The sequence below is a fragment of the Podarcis liolepis genome (assembly GCF_965112155.1).
Source record: "Podarcis liolepis genome assembly, chromosome: 12".
NCBI classification, from domain to species: Eukaryota; Metazoa; Chordata; class Lepidosauria; order Squamata; family Lacertidae; genus Podarcis; species Podarcis liolepis.
In genome coordinates this window covers 26,361,503-26,382,230 of record NC_139563.1, presented here as the reverse complement: position 1 = coordinate 26,382,230, position 20,728 = coordinate 26,361,503, and the positions used below count along the sequence as shown (strand labels likewise).

Genomic DNA, 20,728 nt, shown 5'->3' with positions numbered 1-20,728 from the left:
TGAGGTACTATTTCTGGGTTAGCGGAGTCTGTAACCTGAAGCATCTGTAACCTAAAGCGTCTGTAACCCAAGGTATCACTGTACTTTCCTGTTGGACATTTGCATTGGTGCAGAGAATATCATCTCAACAGTGGTGGACTTTGGGCTTTCAAATTTCAGCAGCACCTTGTGTATTAGCAGCACCCCAGTGGCATAGCGTGGGGGGTGCAGGGGGGGCCGGCCGCACCGGCCGCAACATCCGGGGGTTGGGGGCGCAAATTACTTGCCTTGCCCCGGGTGCTGACAACCCACGCTACGCCACTGCAGCACCCTGCTAATATTCGGTGCCCCCCACCTCTCACGCTCTGCTCTGTAGCATTGTTGTGCCACCCCCTGTATTGCAGATCCCAATGCTGCTGCACTGGTCATGCTACCCTAAAACTGCCTCTGGTCCCAATTGCACAAGAAGCTGGTCTGGACAACTTACAATGCAAATTTCATTTTTACTTTAAATTTGTAGACCCCTTTTGCTCCTGTACTGTACTCAAGGCAGTTTACAGCACATAGAAACGACAAAGTAGGTCACAAACATCACATTGTCCAACATCTGAGATCAAGAACCAAACGTGGCCCTGTGCACCTCCATCTTAGATAGAGCTGGGACTTAACTATCAGACATGTATTTCCCATAAGAAATGTAGCTTTTCTTTTCCATACAAAAGGTTTCAGTGTGATTGCTTCCAAGGGTAGGCATGTTCCTCCAAGGCATTTCAATGCACAGTTCAGATTTCTGCTGATCCATATCAATCAGCATATGCTATCATTTTGAACCTTGCAAAATCTGGGGTTCTTAATCAGATGAGTAAGATGTGGCTCCCATCTTCAAATTTGCCCTTCATCTCAGGTAGGATGGTGTGCATAGGAACCCAGGGTCCGTGGGGGGACGGGGACGACAGAGCTTAGTGTGTTGATCCTCATTCAAATGTAGCTTTTACAAACAGCTGAAAAGTTGGCTTGGAAGTCCCACTGTGTTCAGTGGGGCTTACTCCCAGGTATGCGGGCGCAGGATTGCTGCCTGACCATAATAGCCACAACGTGAAGCTACTCAAAGCATGTGGTGACCAAAATGAGTAAATCATCTTCCAGCTCCTCACCAATTTGGATTTAGAACGCTTGATCATTTGGACATCCTATAATAAAAACACTTCTCTTGAACACTGATAATTTTCTGCTGTTCTAAGACTAAAGAACGAAGCCTTCAAAGGAGCCTGGATGTGGCTGGTATTTCTGAATGCATAATTCCAGGTACCCTGTTGTTTTGACTGCAGAGGGGGGAGCTTTTAAAGGGAAGCTTCTTTTATCTCATGCAGCCCAAAATGACATTGGTTTTGAAAACAGCCAACACTTACCTTATTGTTCTTTGCTGCATTGCATAATGAAAGATATCATTAATGAGACTTCTTGTTTAAGCTATATCCCCCCCCTCCCAATCTCTTGGAGAATTAAATGGAATAAATATACTTTCCCAAGAATGGTTGGGCATGTTAGCAACCAGAAATACTCTTCCTGCCTTGCTATATTGCAGGGGTGCTGAACCTTTTTCAGCCTGAGGGCTGCAATCTCTTCTGGGCAGCTCACATGCCAGGGGTGCATGGGGTTAGAGGCAAAAGTGGGCAGAGGAACAAATGCGAATTCTACCCTTGTGCTGTAGGCTAGTTTCCATCAGGGATGAACACATCTATCAATCTCCATTCTCTCATCTTCCCATTGTTCCAATCTTAAATCCAGTTCTCTCCACATTTGCACAGCAATTTGCAATTGGGGAAAAATCCTCCTGAAAACCTTTCAATGTTTTAGTGAAAATTTCTCCTAATAGCAAATTTTTGCAAAGAGTTTCTCCTTATATAATGCATTTTTGTATGTTATTTTCACAAAGATTCTTTTTATGCTCACTTTCACCTAATACAGGCATTATTTTTTTTAATGTTTGGTTGTAGATCTGCATTGCAAAATTTGGAGAATTTCAAAGAATGGCTGTCAATTCAGTTCTCACATGCGAATTTGGTAGATTCAGCTTTAAATTGAATTTCTTCCTTGTTTCTAGTTTCTACACACCTTTGCACACACCTGTCCTGTATCTAAGCAAGTTATCACAGTTTAAGGCCACATTCCAACCAAGTAAAACACTTAAAGTGGGTGCAAATCAGGGTCAGTTGGGTATGTCCTGGAGAGAAGAGGCATGATTGCAGAGAGTCCCAAAGGTCAGACAGAGAGGCCTGGGAGTAGCATTTGGCTCCTGGAGTGAGCTTCTCTACCACTGCTTTAATGCTTTGGACAAGATTTAGTTCTCTGGGTATGTTGACAGCTTTGCTGGAAGGTCATTGGCACAGTGACTTCACTATGCAGCAAGGACTAGGGTGCAGAATTCCTAGGGCTGAGCTGAATGCTACATAAACATGGAGATGGTAATAGCTACAATTCTTGTGATAAAGATGACAAATAGTAGCCAACACGTGTGAACGGTTTGTTTGGCTTTAAAAAATAACAACTCATTACGTGCCAACTCACCTGAAAGATATTAAATCAGTGGTGCTTTTGTCACGGCTGCTCAATGCAAATTTGATTGAGCTGGTCCGATTCCAGTTCATTGTTTTGTTGCCAGTCCCCCTTGACAGCACCTTGATTTGCAATTTAGTATGTGCAAAAATAAAGTTCCAGGTCTGTATGTCCTGTCAGTTTATCTCAATAAAACAATGAAGAATGCTGATCTCAGGAGGGAGAAGAAGGCTCTCTGCTGACAGTGAGCCATTTTTCATACTGAACAGCCATTTGGCAGAACAAGAAAAAGCAGTTTGCAGCGTCACAGTGGAATTCACTGTTCCTACAGTTTGTAAGCAGTTTTCATCTTATTATATATACCAGGGGCAGACACATGTTTTGCTCCAGATAGGGCCACTCCAGATTGGTGTTGTATTTGTCGGATAACCAGACTCACTTAGATTTCCTTAAGTCTAATTAATGCATGAAAGGGTTAATACTATAGAGTAAGACGTCCTGCCAGACTTATCTATGTCACTTCCCTTATCTTGGGAGGAAGTAGGTAATCAAGCCTATTGTCTCCTCCTCCCCTGTGTACATGAGAAGTTGAGCATGTAAAGAGGTTTCAGCTGGTTGTTCCGGGTCATTTGCATGGCTCTCACCAGCCACTCTTTGTTTCCTGTATCAGCAATCTAGGAACTTTTACCATTTTGTAACTAAGCTACGTTTTGCTGCCTGTGCAACATTTTTGACTGATGTATGGAAAAGCACATGGACCAGACTTTTGAAGAGTTTGTAAGTAAGCCAATTTTTAACTTAACAAGCATGAGGTCTTTTCCTATGCTGGGGGAACAGAAGCTTTGGAAAGGAACTTTTTAAGGAGACATTTTGAAACTGACTTGGAAGGGCATATTTTAAAGGCCTGACAGCCTATATTTTGCTGCATGTTTTGTGCTTTTAAATCTGCTGGAGTTCTCTTACCAAAGAATACTTGCACCAGACTTGGAGCTTGGCATCCAAGAAATCTTGTTCGGGTGTGTGTGCGCACATTAACAGTATTGTGGGTGTATGTTCTGCAACATGTTCTTGATAAACAATAGTGTACTCATGTTTGTTTGTTTTTTAGTAGTTCTGCAATGATTTCCTAATGCTACCACATTTTTGCTATCTAGAGGGGCTTTTAGCACAAGAAAAGCAGAGCAAAAAACAACAACAAATCCTCAGAAAATTTGGGGCATTAAAAGTTATAGGATTTCAGCAGGAAGCTACAGGATATGCACAGATTGAAACAGTATGACTGCCCCCCAAACCTTTGCAAGTGCAAATGGTATTGAAAGTGCATTGCAGGGGGTTGGACTAGATGGCCTTGGGATCCCTTCCAACTCTGATTCTATGATTCTAAGATAGCCCTAACAGCATCATGAATAAAAAGGATGTCTGGAGGGTCCCATGACCACATTCATTGATCGGCAATTGATTATGGGGGAACAGAAGATAATATTCTGGAACTCTTCATGCTTGAGCAGAGATGTATTCAAACAGCTTTCACCACAGTTAGAAACCTGAAGAAGCCAAGATGGCCTCTCATCCAAGAACTGACCAGATCCAAAGCTGCTTAGTGTTAGTGCTCCCCAAGGTCCATGTTCCTCAGAGCTGTAGATAGTCTCTTTGTCAGAGACCACCAGGTGGGAACTTCACTTGTTGGACTTAGGTACCCTTCTCATCACTGAATCTGCAAGCTAGCCTATTTCCCTTCATGTAGATTGGCCTATCTAGAGCCACAGACGGTTTCTGTTGTAGTGGTTTCCTTCATATATTCTCCTGTTCTCTCTCTTCCTCCTCCCTGTTGTATCTGGGTAATTATACACAGCTGCTGCTGCCATCCCATCCCCTCTGCCTCACCTGTGTCTTCATTTGAGCTAGCAGGGAGAGGAATGACATGGGAGGCAGCAACAACTCCTGTGTCCTGACAAAAATATATCCCACCAGTCTATTTAGGATTTCAGGGTGATGTACTGTCAATTGTATCACAAGACAAGTATAGTCATAAAACTATAGCCAGCATTCTTTAAACAATTAAAAATGTACAAGAAATTAAAGCACCTGGGTGAATTGTCTGGTGCCAGGAGGTTGGTGAGTCTGTTTGATGAGTCTAATCCATAGACTGGGGCACCACTGCTAAGAAATTATTTTCCTTCTGTTTGGGCTGCCGTAGCTCTGATAAAGAATGCATCTGGTGACGGGCCTCTGCAGAATATCTTTAAACATGGGCAGAGGGATATGGGAAGAAATGCACCTTTATAGATATTTGGGTTCCAAGCCAACTCAGTTATTTGGGTCCCCAACAGATCTTGTGCCTTCTGACCCTGTCCTGGGACCCTTAGAATATCTGTTTGTCTTTACCCTAAGTTAAATATCACCAGCCCCAATAAATATGTTTGTGGGATGCCACTGCTTGCACTTTCTCTTAGTATATACAAAAGTCTGTAGGGAAATAAAGGAACTCCCTGTGGACTTGATATAGTAGTAGGCATGGCTATGCAGTCCAGCTTTACATTATCATGGCAAATATGGTTGAAATTCTTAGCTATTGTCTCCTCCTTGATGTTTCCGTAAAGAGCTGACCAACCTTTCCCCAGGAAAGTATTCAGTCCCCATTTGAAGTTGTAAAGGCAGGCAAGAAAGATCCATCCTTTCTTAGTGTTTAGACCTTGTCCTTCATAACCCTAGAGAGAGCTTCTGAAGAAGCAAACATTATTTCTCCAAAATGGATTTTTCTAAACTGCCTGATTTCCTGTTACAACATCTCTATATATCTTTCAACCTGAGGGAATTCGATTGCCTCAACTCCCAGCAGAGTTCTGCTGGTTAATTCCTTTTTCTGTCGTCTGTCAGGCAATACATTCCTGTCACAATCAAGATACTTTGGATATTTGTTGCTTCCAGGGTATCTCTCCACGTTGGCACACACACGTTCATTGCCACATAGCCAGGGATGAAAGAGAAATTCAGTTTGGTTCACATTTTAACACAAACCTGAGAATATAAGAAGAAACCCTGCTGGTTCAGACCAAAGGCCCAACTAGGGCCTTTCTCACAGTGGCCAACAGAATGCCTATGGGAAGCCTACCTGTTCTGCGCTTCCTGGAACAATATGCAAACCAAAATGTAGCTTTCCTTCAAAATATGCAGGATTTTTCTTTTCTTTTTCTAAATGTCATTGCAGTTCTCTGACCGAAAAAGTGTGAATTATGGGAAAGTGTGCATAAAAATGAATATATTAGTAAAAACAATATACAAAAATGTATTATATATCAGGGAAATTTGTTGACAAAATGTGCATATTAGGGAAGATTGTTGGCAAAATGTGTATATTAGGAGAAACTGTCCTGAAATGATGATGGGTTTTCTTGAGGATGTTTTAACAGAAATTTCGCCAACTGATATGGAAATGTGGTAACTTGAATTTAAGTTTGGAAAAAATGGGAAACTGAAATTAACAGATTTATGCATCCCTACACAATCTCATTAATTTTATGTAGCCATTGTTTCTTGTGAGCACCCAGAATCCACTCCTAAATCCATTGTATACTGATGCCTTTTATCGAATGACAGAACCCAAGCAAAATATTTTCAATATCATAGTTCTGTCAGGAGTTGCATTTCAAATGATTAAGAAGTTTTGTATGTCACTCTGGTGATTTTGTACCTACTTTGTTGTTTGTGCTTTTTGTGGAAAAAATTAAATTTAGATATTTTTAATCACTGCTTTAAGATCAGTTAGTCTCAGGTTGAAATGTTCACATACTAGTTTCTGAATATTGTGCTTTCTGATACCTAATTTGTATCTATTTACTCTTATGTTTAGAAAATGGCGTGTTGGTCCTATACAGAATGCAGAGAGGCACTCTTGATAGATGATAATGTCTTGTTTTAAACTATTTTAAATTATTTGAGATTTAGGTAGGTAGCCGTGTTGGTCTGACGCAGTCTAAATAAATAAATAAATAAATAAATGTCCAGTAGCACCTTAAAAAGGGTAAAGGACCCCTGACAGTTAAGTCCAGTCACGAACGACTCTGGGGTTGTGGCTCTCATCTTGCTTTACTGGACAAGGGAGCCGGCGTTTGTCCGCAGACAGTTTTTCTGGGTCATGTGGCCAGCATAACTAAGCTGCTTCTGGCGAAACCAGAGCAGCGCACGGAAACGCTGTTTACCTTCCTGCTGGAGCGGTACCTATTTATCTACTTGCACTTTGACATGCTTTCGAACTGCTAAGTTGGCAGGAGCAGGGACCGAACAACAGGAGCTCACCCCGTCACTGGGATTCGAACCGCTAACCTTCTGATCGGCAAGCCCTAGGCTCAGTGGTTTAGACCACAGCGCCACCCGCGTCCCTCCAGTAGCACCTTAGAGACCAAATAAGTTTGTTCTGGGTATAAGCTTCCATGTGCATGAATATATCCAAAACAAACTTAGTTGGTCTCTAAGGTGCTACTGCACAATTTTTTATTTTATTTTTAATGATGTGTGTTATATATTGCTATAACCCTTTCTGGGACCTTCTGATTAAAGGCGGGTGAAAATGAAAATGAAAATAAGATGGTTGCACTCCGCCCCCTTGATGCTTGGCTTACATCACTTTACAACTCCTGCAATAGCATTTCCCAAGCAGATAGAGGAATAGAGTTGGAATCTGGATTTGTTGCAGAATTCCTGTGTGATTGTTGTGCGGTCTGTTGACACTGGTGAGTAGCTCTTTAGAAAGGTGTGTGTGTGCATGTGCGTGCTGTCTGTAAACAATGACAAGCCTTCCATCCAAGGTAGACTAAGGACACAATTTAAACTGTACACACACACACACACACACACACACACACACCTACCTAATTATCCCATCTAGTGACTCCCCTATGGGAATCATCTGAGTTCCTAAAATTGCCAGCTTTTAAAGCTTCTTTGCCTGGAACAACCTGGAAGCAATTCCTAGATGTCACAGCCAGCTATGCTAGTGGCTATTTACAATGGATTCCATAAATATATTAACTTTATATGACAGAGCAATCTCCAGAGCACAATATTAATTATTGATCTCCTCCACACCTTGCACTGAAGAAGGACGTGTATAATTCATTTGTGGAATTCACAGCCCCAGGATGCGAGGGCGGCCATGAGCACTGATGGCTTTAAAATGAGATTGGACAAAGGCACTGAGTAGAGATTGCTCCATGGCTATTAGCCATGATCGAGGACTCCACCACCTTGTCTCCCCACCCCTCTTCTCCTCTCCCACTGCCCAAGAGAGGCTCATCTGGTGGGACAACAATAGCCTCCCAGCAGTAGAGTCCTTCCCACATACCAAGCAGAGAGGGCTGTGTGGCAGTGAGGTTGGGGCTGTGTGGTTGCGCTTGTGGAAAGGAGAATTCCAGTGGGAGCAGAAATCACTGGTGTTTGCTTATTCATCCTGTGCCAAGAGTGGAAATCAATCCAGGGAATGTGATGCGTATTCACTGTTATTTTTGCTTTGAGTCTGCAAACAATATTTAACAGATTTATGTTCGGTCCCAACTTTTGCATTGCATTTCTTTTGCACTGAAATGGGGGCTGGGGGGTGGCTGGAATAGCATAATGACAGCAGAACTAATGTATTTTATGCAATTAGTTATGTAGTTTGCATAATTTTGCCACCCCAAACAGTGAAAGATGGTAGAAGATGAACTGCAATGGAAGGGAAACAGTGTTGCATGTGACAAACACAGCATACCCCTGCTAGTAGTAGTCCTAGTGGACTTCCTAGAAGCATCTGATTGATCTGATTTAGCCTGCTGTTCTCAATGGCTTTTCTTAGAATCCATAATCAACAGCTCAATTGCCCCTATTATAATTTGAGACAATGATGAGGACCCCTCAGGTTTACTTGGGTGGTGGAGGCAACACAGCACTTCAAGGGGTGGGTGGGTAAGCTGCCATTTTAATTGGCCATAATGGCCAACAATGTAGCATCACTCAGGGCATTGTGGGAAATTATAAAGTTGCTTTGTCAACCCAGCTGCTTAAAGTGGTGAGCCTAGTGCAGGTGTCAAGTGATGGTGGACCCTGTCAGGGACAAGGAGCACCTTCGAATGCCAGCCTGGCAAATGGATCTGCTCCCTTGTTCAGGACAATTAATTTAATGGTACTGGAAATCCAAGTTGCCATGAAGATAAACTGCTATCAAAAATGTCTTTGAACCATTTGCTTCATTTGTGTGCTTCAGTGATCATCCTGCCATTTCAAATGGACTGTGTTTTTTGTTTCAGTTTATATCCCACCTTTCTCCCACCGTGAAAATCAAGGTGACGTACCTGGGAGTCCCAGATAGTTTTTCATAAGGATGCTGATGAGACTCAGATCTGCATCATTTCAGCATCACTTCAGCTGAGGGCTTGGCATGGAAGCTGCCTTACATCAAGTCAGACTATTAGCCCTTAACTCAGTATTGTATATGCCAGTGTTTCCCAAACTTGGGTCTCCAGCTGCTTTTGGACTACATTTCCTATCATCCCTGACCACTAGCCTTTCTAGCTGGGGATGATGGGAGTTGTAGTCCAAAAACAGCTGAAAATCCAAGTTTGGGAAACACTGATCTATGCTATGGACAGGGAACCTGTCACACTCCAACTCCCATCATTGCCAGCCACCATAGCCAATGGTCAGAGATGATGGGTATTGTAGTCCAACAGCATCTGAAGGCCATAGGGTCCTTATACCTGCTGTAATCGAACAGGCACTGATTTTGCAGGGTTTCGTTCAGGACTCTTGCCCTGCCTTGTTTAAGATCTTGGAGTCTATTTCTCCTTTCTCCCAAGACTACAAGACTAAGTTTCCTATCAATGCAACCAGCTTCTCTGGTACTGGGTCTAATCCTGTTCAGCATATCTTTGTAAACACTGTCAGGTGTTGGCCAATCACATCAATCCTGGCGACATAACATAATGCCATGAGGCGGCCCGGCAAAAATTAGCTTTCAAAAACTGAGAATTGCACATGTGGGAGTCATTGAAAAATTGATGCCTGATTTGGTAAAGGGCAAAACCTAACCAAGTTACTGTGAGTGGTTTTGACAGTCTTGATTTCTTTTAATCCCAATCCATACAATCTACATGTTCCCTATGGAATTGTCACACACCAGAAGTAAGGGAAATGTTGCTATAATTGGGATTAGCTGCAGAGAGCTGTCACAAGCCTTTAGTGAGCCTTGCCTTTATTTAAAAGTATGATTGCTGCAACATATCTGCCTGCTATGGCATTAGTCTAAATGAATTTAAACATAGCTTTATCGCTCTGTAGAGAAAAGTGACATAAGCCTATTTAGCTGTGTATACAATAGATAAAACGAACCATCTCTAGAGGTTTCTGTTCTGGGAGAAGCAATTATATACGGTGGAAAACCCTTGAGAGAAGCTGCTGTTTGTTTGGAGGACGGGCTTGGGGGATTGTTGCTGCCACTGAAGTTAGCTTGTCACACTGTATTGATTAAGGGAAGATTATTTTCGCCCTTGATGCCATGCCAGCTTTTGATTTCAGGAAATGCTTTCTGGATGGCAAGCAATATCTACAAAAGCCAACAATTGTTTGCTGCTGCTTTTGCAAGGTTTGCAGGAGAAAATGAAATATGCCCTCTCTGCGCTCACGTCATTATTAATACCTGTGCTTCGGTAAGGCCATTCGTAATCGGAATGAAGGTTAAGATTTAAAAATTAATTTCAGAGCCTTGAGGAGGACTGTGAGTAGAGGAAGGAGACAGGCAACAGGGGAGAGAAGGAAGGAAGGAACATTACTGATGTCCGTGGGGCCAGTTTGAACATTGCACAGCTGCACTAGGGATGCTTAAATCTGTCAATTCCAGTTTCTATTGGTTTTAGATTTTTCCAATCTTAAATTCACTTCTCCACATTTCCACATTAGTTTGCAGATTATTATTATATTTAATCATGGGAATTCACCAGTAGTTTAATGGTAACATTTCCCCTTAATATACACATATTTCCCTAGTGTGATGCAGGTTTGTATGTTATTTTCACTAACTTATGCATTTATAAGGTAAAGGTAAAGGGATCCCTGACCATTATGTCCAGTTGTGGCCGACTCTGGGGTTGCATCGCTCATCTCGCTTTATTGGCTGAGGGAGCCGGCGTACAGCTTCCGGGTCATGTGGCCAGCATGACTAAGCCGCTTCTGGCGAAACCAGAGCAGCGCACGGAAACGCCGCTTACCTTCCCGCCGGAGTGGTACCTATTTATCTACTTGCACTTTGAGGTGCTTTCGAACTGCTAGGTTGGCAGGAGCAGGGACCGAGCAACAGGAGCTCACCCTGTTGCGGGGATTCGAACCGCTGACCTTCTGATCGGCAAGTCCTAGGCTCTGTGGTTTAACCCACAGCTCCACCCGTGTCCCATTTATATGCATTTATATGCACACTTTATTCCAGTATATGCATTTTTATACACATTGCTTGGCTGGAGAACTGCATTTCAAAATTGGGAGATGTGGCAATTTTCAAAAGATGGCTGTGTGTTGGTTGGTTCATACATTGTTTCTGAAATTGTGAACTAGTATACTCTCATCAGGAGCTGTAGGGACCACCCATTTTTCTCCAGGTCCAAACAGAAGCAATTCCCACTGAGTTCAGTGAAGTCTATGTCCAGATAAGGATAAGACAGGATTGTGGCCTGACCTGTTTCTGTATGATTCTTTGTGCCCCTCCCACCCCAAACTTTGTTACATTTCCGCTTTACGTTTTTGGGTGTGCATATCAAAGACCATGGGTTGTGTCCATACTTTACATTTGAAATGTAGTCTCTGGCTGCTTAATTTTTAACCAGCTAAGGAAGAGGGAAAGCAACAACATGTCTAACAGTTGTGGTTTTTAGGGGAGGATCAAGTCACTTCAACTATCAAGGCCCATAGATATGCCGTAAGTGGCCCACTTGTATCTATATCTGGTTGATCCACCAAGAACCACATTATTAAGTTGCATTTATAGATTGTGTATTTTGTAATCCATCTTGGAACCATTTGCAGAAGGGTGGTCTATGAGCACAAGCAAAAAAAAAGTTCTGGTCCCATAAGCACGAAGCAGCCAGATTCACATTATATGCTTCTGCGGGTATGGTTTTTTAAAAATGCAGTTAATTTTTGCTCAGGCAGTGTGTTCACATCCTGAAAGGAGACCTGTCTCTAACTGTACCTGAGCATTGCATAAAGGCACAAACCGTCCTTGTTTTCCTTTTGGCTTCCTCTCTTGTGTATTGACTAATTTAGAGACGCACCACTTTGATGGCATTCGGAGGAAAGGAAATGCAGTCAGCAGCTCGGCTCAGAACTTTGGAGATCCCCAACGTAGCCTAGCCCAGAATGTCCTCATTAACTTTTCAAAGACTCCAGATTTGGTAGAATCCGTGCAGCCAGCTGTAAATTATGCATGGGGAATCGGTGGCTCCTGCCCACATAGCACAGAGAGGCTGCAATGCTTTGCATTAACTTTGTGCTAACCTGTTGCTGACCAGTTGCTTAGATGCTGCTATGGCAGCACACCCACACCCACAAACATCACAGGTTTTTCAAACACAACAATTATTTTGTATTCCGTTTCTTGACTTAGAAAAACAACAACACACTATCTTTCTTTTTAATAGGGTTGCTGGATGAGCACTAATGGTTTTTGCTTATTATGCTGCATTAGGACTTCATAGCCTATGATGCAGTGAGAAGAAAATGCTGCCGTGTCTTCATAGTTAATCCACCCTTATAGCCAATACCATGCCACATTATGCCCACAAATGAAACCGCATGCATGGAGACACCTGAAGCCTTTAACTGAAGTGAGAAAGAACTAATATTGAAGGCGTAACAGTGTAAAGAGGAGCTACCTGAAATTCTAATATGTGGACAATTTTTCCATTGCTTGGGGAACAAAACTGGGACTAAATTCCATTGACACTTTGTGGGCTGGAGAGCGGTATGGAATAACCAGCTGTCTTTAGCATCCTAAGGACTATCTTAGCAACCCTTCCTGCTCCAGCAGTGATGGAATGTTGCACCATAAAAAGAGAGAAATAAAAGGATTTTTCTGGCTTTTAAAAAGTCAAGTAGAGCAGAGTTGGACGGTCTACTTGTCTAATATAGGAGATCAATTCTGCAGGAACAACTGCTAATGTATGAGCATAGGCCTGGGCTGCCCAAGGCAAAACTCCCCTGCCTCTTTATTACTCTTCCCCTAGCTAGGGACTATAAAACTAAGTATTCTCCAGTCTGCACTAGATTCTTGAGTGCATCTCTGTCTCCCACCCCACCTCCAAATTCTCCCCAGGGAAATTATTCCACAGTCCATTATGCCTCACTGCTGGGACATAGTTTTTAATATATATTCAACCCATTCTCTTCCCTCCCTTTTAAATCTAGTACATTTAGTTATATGTTTCAGAGCTAGAGATTTCATTTAAAGGAAACTGGTGGGTTTATTTTATTTTATTTCATTAGCAGAAGGGAGAATTTATACTATGAAGTGCAGACTCAAACACCTCTATTTCACCACCCAACTGCTGAGTGAAACTACTTAGATGCACAGTACTATCGACTTTTTTTAAAAAACCCAAAAAACTATCATGTATAGATGACAGGGTATACAGCATTTTATTTGTTTATTTAATGTGTATACTGCCCCTCATCTGTAGACCTCAGGGCAGTTGACAACATAAAAATACAATATATAAGCACAAAATACATAATAAAAACAAACACAAGAACAAACCAAACCAATAGCACCCCCTCCCCACCACCACCTCCCACAGACTCATTTAGGACTCATACAGGACATTACTCAGCCAAAGGCCTGGTTGAAGAGGAATGTTTTTACTTGGTGCCTAAAGGCCTATAATGAAAGTGTCAGATGAAGCTCCCTGGGAAGAGCATTCCACAAACGGGGGGCCACTGCAGAAAAGGCCTGTTCTCATGTTGCCACCCTCCAGGCCTCTTGTGGAAGAGGTACATGAAAAAGGGCCTCAGAGGATGATCTCAAAGTCAATTCATATGGAGAGAGGTGAGGGAGACATATGTAAAAATAATAATGTATGTAGTGTTTGATTTCAAATGCTGTGGTTTTAAAATGCTGTGACTTGAATGGTGTTTATTCCTAGCCTTTAGTTATCTAGGTTTCACTTGCCTTACTGAAGCTGTCTTTGAAATGTACTAGACAGGGTTTTTTTTAAAAAAAATGAATATCAAAGGGATAGTATGTTCTTCTGGAGAACTTTGAGAGTAAGCCCATGGCAAGAATTTTAGTCCTGCTTGAAACCTGGCTAATGGTAAGCAAGCTTCAATAATAACACCAACAAAACTGTGGTAATAAGAATGTAACAAGTACAGAAACACTGATTAATGGCCACACTTCTCTTCTTGAGATGTAGATTTATTCCCAAGCAAAGCAGGGAGGGGCCTCCTGATGTTGTGGGACCCCCCAGCCCCAGGCAGCATAGCCAGTGACAAGGGCTGATGGGAGTTGTAGTCCAAGAATATCTGGAATGTCACAGGTTCAAGTCATCTCTGCATTAAAGGATAAACGGATTATAATGCTGCAGACATTTCTCATTTGCATTGCATCTCCTTTCCTGGCAATGTTTATATGCAGTTTGCTTACTCATCAGTATCAGGTTTCATGCACTACATTTCCAAATATCAAGTCTGTTTCTAAGCCTTAGTCGACAAATTTCTTACTGAGAGACAGCAGGTTTGCTGCTGATTTCTTACACGTGTTCTTCACACGAGAACCCAGATGGCACAACAATGTCACAATAAGAGGGTGCGGCAGAATTTCATACCCAACTGTGTCTTTTTACACATAGGGGAGAAGCTGTAGTTTATTTAGCGTTCAGCTCGCATGCAATGCATCCCAAAGGTCCTGGGGACAAAGCAGCTGAAGGAGGAGAGAAGGAATGGTGAGTGGAGGGGCATAGGAGCTAACTTCCAGGGGTGGAGCTGCAAGCAATCTCAGCATTGGAGAGGGGTGTGTGCATTTTGGCCTTGCACAAGGCACTGCTGAAATGTGGGTAGCCTGAGGGTATCTTAAACGTGGATAGCTCCATCTGCTTTGGTGCCTGCCCATCAAAAGTAAGTCAAGAGTTAAGAAACCAAGGCAATGCCAGCATCCAGCATCCTTCTTGGTTATGAGATTTATGAGATGATTTGGGCCCTGGGTGAGTGAGAGGCAGCATGGCTGCACAAAGTCCCAGATGAGAGCCAAGAGACGAAGTGGGGAGGTGTATCGGAAGGAGAAGCCAGTGATATTGCTCTATGTGTGTTAGCAATTTCTCTTAAAGTAACACTTGTATATTCGTGCATTTTGTAACGTTTGTTATTCTTTAAGTTGTCTGTTGTTGGTTTAGTTTTTTGTGCACCACTTAGAGGAGATATATATAGTCTAAACATAAACAAATCCCTTGCCTCTCCAGCTTAGGGCTGGCAAAGAGTCATGACTCTTGCACTGCAGGGGCTTGGACTAGATGGCCCTTGGGATCCCTTCCAACTTCACAATTCTGTGAAGCTGCTGGTGAAGGCAATACTAACCTAGTTGGTTGAACAGTTTGAATCTGTCTGTATAACCCCAAAAAGAAGTGGGATATTTCTCAAATTACACTGAAGCACATTTCCACCCAATATAAACATGTCCCTATTGTTGTGATGTCTCCAGGCTTTAGCTTCATTTTTTTATTCCATAAAGGTGCTGTGGTTTTTTTTTATCTTGGGGTAAGGAGGTGTGGATATGGAGCTACTTAGGGGAAGGGGCATAGCTCATTGGTTCAGTACATGCATGACCTGCAAATCCAGATAATGCTACATAGAACCCAGAAAACTAACTGCCAGACATTGTAAACCAGACTTCCCCAGCCTGATGGCCTCCAGATATTTTGGACTGTTGTCATCTCCGACCACTGACCTTGCTGGCTGGGGAACTGATAGGAGCTGTAGTCCAAACAAGACAGGAGAAGGCAGGTGTAGACAATGCTGAGCTGGATGGACCATGGCATAAAGTAGCTTCTGATGTTCATATATAGCTCCAATGACATTTTCCTAGGAGACATCTGGCAAAGCCCGAATGAGTTATAGGGATGCTGAAAGCCTAGATAATTTAAGACAAAGGAGCATCTGGTTTTATTTGGGGAGGACAATTTGTTTACCAACGGACTTTCGAGAACACTAGAACAGATGTGTGATAACATTCAGGAGGGTGGATGCAAAAGAAAGTAAGAAAGAAAGAAAGAAAGAAGAAAAAGGGATGAGATTAAGAAACAGAAAGAGGACGTGGCGTAAGAGAGTGACAAGGCAGTACAGATAGGCAGAAATAGGAACTACAGATAGAGTTCTATTCAATATTTAAGGAAAACAGCATGAGATGAGTCAGCCTGAACTGCTAAGGGCTAAAGGCTTCCAGCATTAGTCCACCTGAACCTTTTTTCTTTGCTTCAGTAAGTTTCCTGTTCCACCAATCTGTGTTTCAAAGAGTCATTGTTCAGAGATTCAAATCCTCAAGTGTCCATCCATTCCATCTGCCTTTTTTTTCAAGTGGAAGAATCAATGAGGGAGCTGGTCTCTTCTCCACTGAAGCAAATACAAGGGGGAGCCCATCAAGGCAAGACCTCTCTGGTTGTGCAAACTCAGAATGAAAACCTTTAAAGGAGACTTGTCTCTAAGACGGCAAATGTATGTCATTCCTCTCCCAAGACACCCATCCATTAAACCTGACAGTATTTGTAATGGTTGGCGATTTAGAGACAGTTGATATGAAACTATGAGAAGTGCTATGGGCACTATTTGTATGATTTCTGAGCTTTTGCAGGAACAAACCATAATAATATTCCAGTAGCACCCTCAAGTAGCATTTCGATGACCTCTTGGCACGAGAGGATTTGTATATCTATTAAAGTACAGCATGGTTTAGCGGCCATAAATACTGAGAAACCTTGACAATGAAGCTGTCTCTCAAACTGCTAATTTAGAAGGATTCTTGGCAGAGAAATATCTTTCAACTGTTTTGCAGAGAAGGCTTCATTCATAGGCTAGAGTTAAAAATGGATTTTTCAGTTAACCCCTTAGACTTTATCACGGTCCAGAACGAAGCATCCAGCCTTGGTTTTTCTTCCTTTCATCAGTTTCATCCTCTTCCTTTGATGTCTTCTCCCACTGTCAATACTTAGGGCCATTTCAGCCATCACAGTAAACCATGGTTCATCATGGCAGGAGTGAGCCACAGGAAACCTTGGACATGCACACTCCCTCTTCCTCTGTCATTTCACAGTGAAGGGCTGTAGTTCAGGGGTAGAGCATTTGTCTTGTACACAGGAAGTCCGAGGTTCAATCCCCAGCAGCCTCAGATAGGGCTGAGAAAGGACTTCCTTTTCTGAGCTGCCAATGAGTTGGACAGTTTATTGGTCTGAATTGATACAAGCAGCTTCCTATGTTCCTTCTGTCTAGCAGTTTAGAAGGAAAAGTTTAGAAGCTTATGCTTTCATTGTAAATTAACTGTAGTTAAGCAACCCTAAAATGACGACCATCAGCCTGAATTGCCAGGAGGAGCACCAGTGAAGTCGTACTCCCTTGGTTCAGATTTCAGTACAGCTCCCTGAAAATAGATGGAAACATGAAAGTGGAGGCCATATTCATTCTGCCCTACATAGTACGAACAGAGAATGTTTAACTTGTAAAGCGCCTTCCTGTTATGTATATCACAATCGCTTTGTAGTTGGGAGATGTGGGAATTTGAGCCCTCATCTCTCATGCTCACATCTAGCACTTTCTCAGCTAGGCTACTCCCCCTCTTGGTACCACAACACTTTATGGCAAGAATGCTAGATTAAAAACCTCCTGGACTATGTGCAAAGGCTTGTAGTTTATAGACATGGTCTATCTAACCATGTAAGTCCTATTGACCTTAATGTGCATTGTGTCTCTAAAACGCTTATCTTTGGGAAATGACCCAAAATGAGTATTTTTATCTTCCTTTTAAATACAAATGAGCAACATGGAAAGGAAAGAGCAGAATGCTTGATGATCCAACTTGTTAGTGACTGAACAGGTGGGGGGAGTACTTTGAAAAGCCTGGTTCTATTTACAGTCATTGTCTTCACTTACCTAGTATGGGTGTTGAAAGAAAAGGAAATAGGCTAAAAGGACATTTAAAACAGGACAAGGTGGTGTGTTTTTTTAAAAAAAGAGCTCTGAAATAATAGTTTGATGCTAACATTAGAGTGCATTAAGAATTATATCACAGCCATTTCCCCTATTGAGGATAGTGGAAAGGGCAAATTGATAAGATAAAAAGCAACCTCAAACAACAAAATTATAGACAAAATAGAAAGAAAACCAAGTTGCTTATATTTCCAGTTGCAAGCTGGATTTTATGTTGTTAGAAATGGAATGAAGTTGCCATGAAAATAAAACGATCCCCCATCCTATGCACTTCTGTGCAGAAGGAAGTCCTAATGAGTTATCCTGGAATACTGACTTGCAATCATTTTTCTGGTGGTGGTTTTGAGATTTTCTTCTCTTGCAATATGGAGATTCTCTCACTAAGCTGAGGCATCTGGCACTAGGCTGTGGCATTTCCTCTGCAGATACCTTAAACTGTGTGCTCTATTATGGTTTCACACCATGGACCGGGTATGTGGAATGATACAGGGAAAGATGGATGGGCTTGTCTTGCAGATGAAGGCAACGGTGATCTTGATGGCCAAGGCCCTTTAAAAAAGCCCTGATAAGCTTCTTTAGTGCCATACTAAATCCTGTCATGTTCAGTAGCAGTGCAGAACTGCCCTTGTGAAGGTAGCAGCACTGTGGCTTACCTGGATGGAGATGGGGCAGGTTGGGGCACCAGGTCAGGACCAGACAGTTGCACAGGTGGCGCCATCTCTTCTAAGCTGGAACTCCCACCAGTGCGGGAACCGTAGCCAATCACTGACACAGAGGGATTGGCAAATCTGCTAATTTCAGTTTCTCTCTTTTCAAATATTAAATTCATTTATCCACACTCCTGTATCAGTTTGCATTTTTAAAAGTCCTCATGACAATCCATCAGCTCTCTGTTGCAAATGTTTCTTAATGTACACCTTTGCAATCTTGCCTAGTATACCCAGTTTTGCAAAACAATTTCCCCTGAAACAATGCATTATTGTATGTTATTTTCACATTTTTTTCTGCATTTTAATGGATAGCTTACCCCAAGATATGTCAAAAGGACAGTGGAGTTTTGGTTCTCATACTTTTTTAGAAAGTACAAAATGGATAAGTTTGATTTTAAATGTGAATTGAACTTCTCTCCTTTCTTTAATGTCCCCACCCCACCCCAAAGCGGGTTCAGGAGGGCAGTTCTGCCTTGCCACATATGCTGCTACTGATTTGTGTTGTGTGGTGACTTACAAAATGGACAGGCTTTCATGAATAATATAGCCTGGCTTTAAGCTCAGACTCCTGAAGTACCATCTCACTTGCATAACCCATTTTCTTGGATGTGAAAATGCAGCCTGAGCTGATTCCCTGACATGTGTTCCTGTGCAGCTTATTCCTGAGTTAATATACCAATACACCAGTAACTCCTGTGCCTTTAGAGCTGCTGGAGAGGAGTATGATTCAAAGCAATGAGACAAGCAGCCAGATGTGACAGTTACATTTGGCAATTCTGTCCTGCTTACTCATAGATCAAGAAGGAAAGTGAAGGGAGAGTTAGAGAAATTTGGTTTTCCCCATGAATAATTTCTATCTAGGTAGTCATTGTTTATATAAGCTAGACATTCTTCCATGACAAATCTCAGAGCAGTGCAAGTTATATAAACCAAATCTGCCGCAGCGTTCAGAAGAATGCTGGGTTCTCCCTTCCTGACACCATCAAGCATGTATTTCTATATCATGTGGTCAGATCCATATTCCCCACATAGATCCAGCATATGGCTCTGTACATTTTAGAAAATCTTGGTGCCATTGGAGTTCATCACTTGATGCATCTTTCAGGAGACCCAGTTATGTTTGGATCTGGTACTTCTCTGTATAGTGATGGTGAAAGTCACAGAGGAAGGAATACAGCATTGTGTTGTTACAAATGTTCTGAGAGTTTCACAGGGCAAGCAGAAATGTATGCGTTATCTCCCATTCACTCCCCACTGCATGCTGCTCTTATAGGACTCCTGACCCCCCTCCAGCCAATGGAGGAGGTGCTAGGAGAAGGGAGGGAAGCCTCATACAGGCATGGCCAAACTTGGCCCTCCAGCTGTTTTGGGACTACAACTCCCATCATCCGTAGCTAACAGGAGCAGTGGTCAGGGATGATGGGAACTGTAGTCCCAAAACAGCTAGAGGGCAAAGTTTGGCCATGCCTGCCTAGTAGCAATCATTGTGTGGGCTTCTGCCAGCAGGACCAGTCAGTATTTGTTTGTTTGTTTGATGAAAAGCAAAGTGGCTATAAGCCTGATCTTTATTACAAAATAAAGATGGTTGGCCACAGGGTTCCCCCTCACGTAACAAACAGGCGATGAAGGAGAACCCAGAACAAAAGAAGATTCTTACATTTATATCTTTTAATTTCCATACAGAACAATGAAAACAAGAGACATCAGACGAGGCGCGGCATGAGGGATTAAACAGGTAAGTCGGAAGAGGCAAATGCCTGTTAATTGTGGTTTGTCAACACTTGGTTCATGTTATTGTTTGGCAGGCAGTGTACCCAAAGGTGGAGTAAGCAGGGGCAGAGCAGGGTGGGTGCGGTGGGCGCAGGCCACTTAGCGTGCCATCACAGAGGGGGGTGACAAAGCGCCTGGTGGGAAGCACAGCCTGTCCCCTGGAGGTCCCGGGATCACAGCCACCAGAGCTGGGAGTGACCCAGCAGCCTCCCTCCCACACTCCCCACTGCTGTCCCAAATTGCAGCTGACTTTGTGTCAGCATCCCTCACTCCCAGTAGCATAGTAAGGTCAGGTGGTACGATCCAAAGCAACAGCAGGAAATGCAAGAGAATAGACCACCCCGGGGAAGGGAAGTGGGCAGCCCCCCAGGCTCCAGCCCCTGCGTGCTTCGCCTTGCCCAGTTTATGGAGAGCTGGACAGCTGCAAGCGCCCCTGGATCGCCCCCTAGCCCTATTGTCAAAAGCCAGAGACTAAGAATGGAAACTTTCCCAAGGCAGGCAGCATGTTG

General features: G+C 42.8%; 1 long non-coding RNA gene across 3 annotated transcripts in view; it reads left to right on the top strand.

Moving 5' to 3' along the window:
* Positions 1 to 20,728, top strand: part of LOC310689734 — a 196,450-nt gene that overhangs the window by 156,672 nt on the left and 19,050 nt on the right. For 2 of the 3 annotated variants that reach the window (XR_014517628.1, XR_014517630.1), the window contains exon 2: positions 20,133 to 20,188. This is a non-coding gene — a long non-coding RNA (uncharacterized lncRNA). The remainder of the gene's footprint in view (positions 1 to 20,132; positions 20,189 to 20,728) is intronic. The other variant, XR_014517629.1, reaches the window with a different exon arrangement.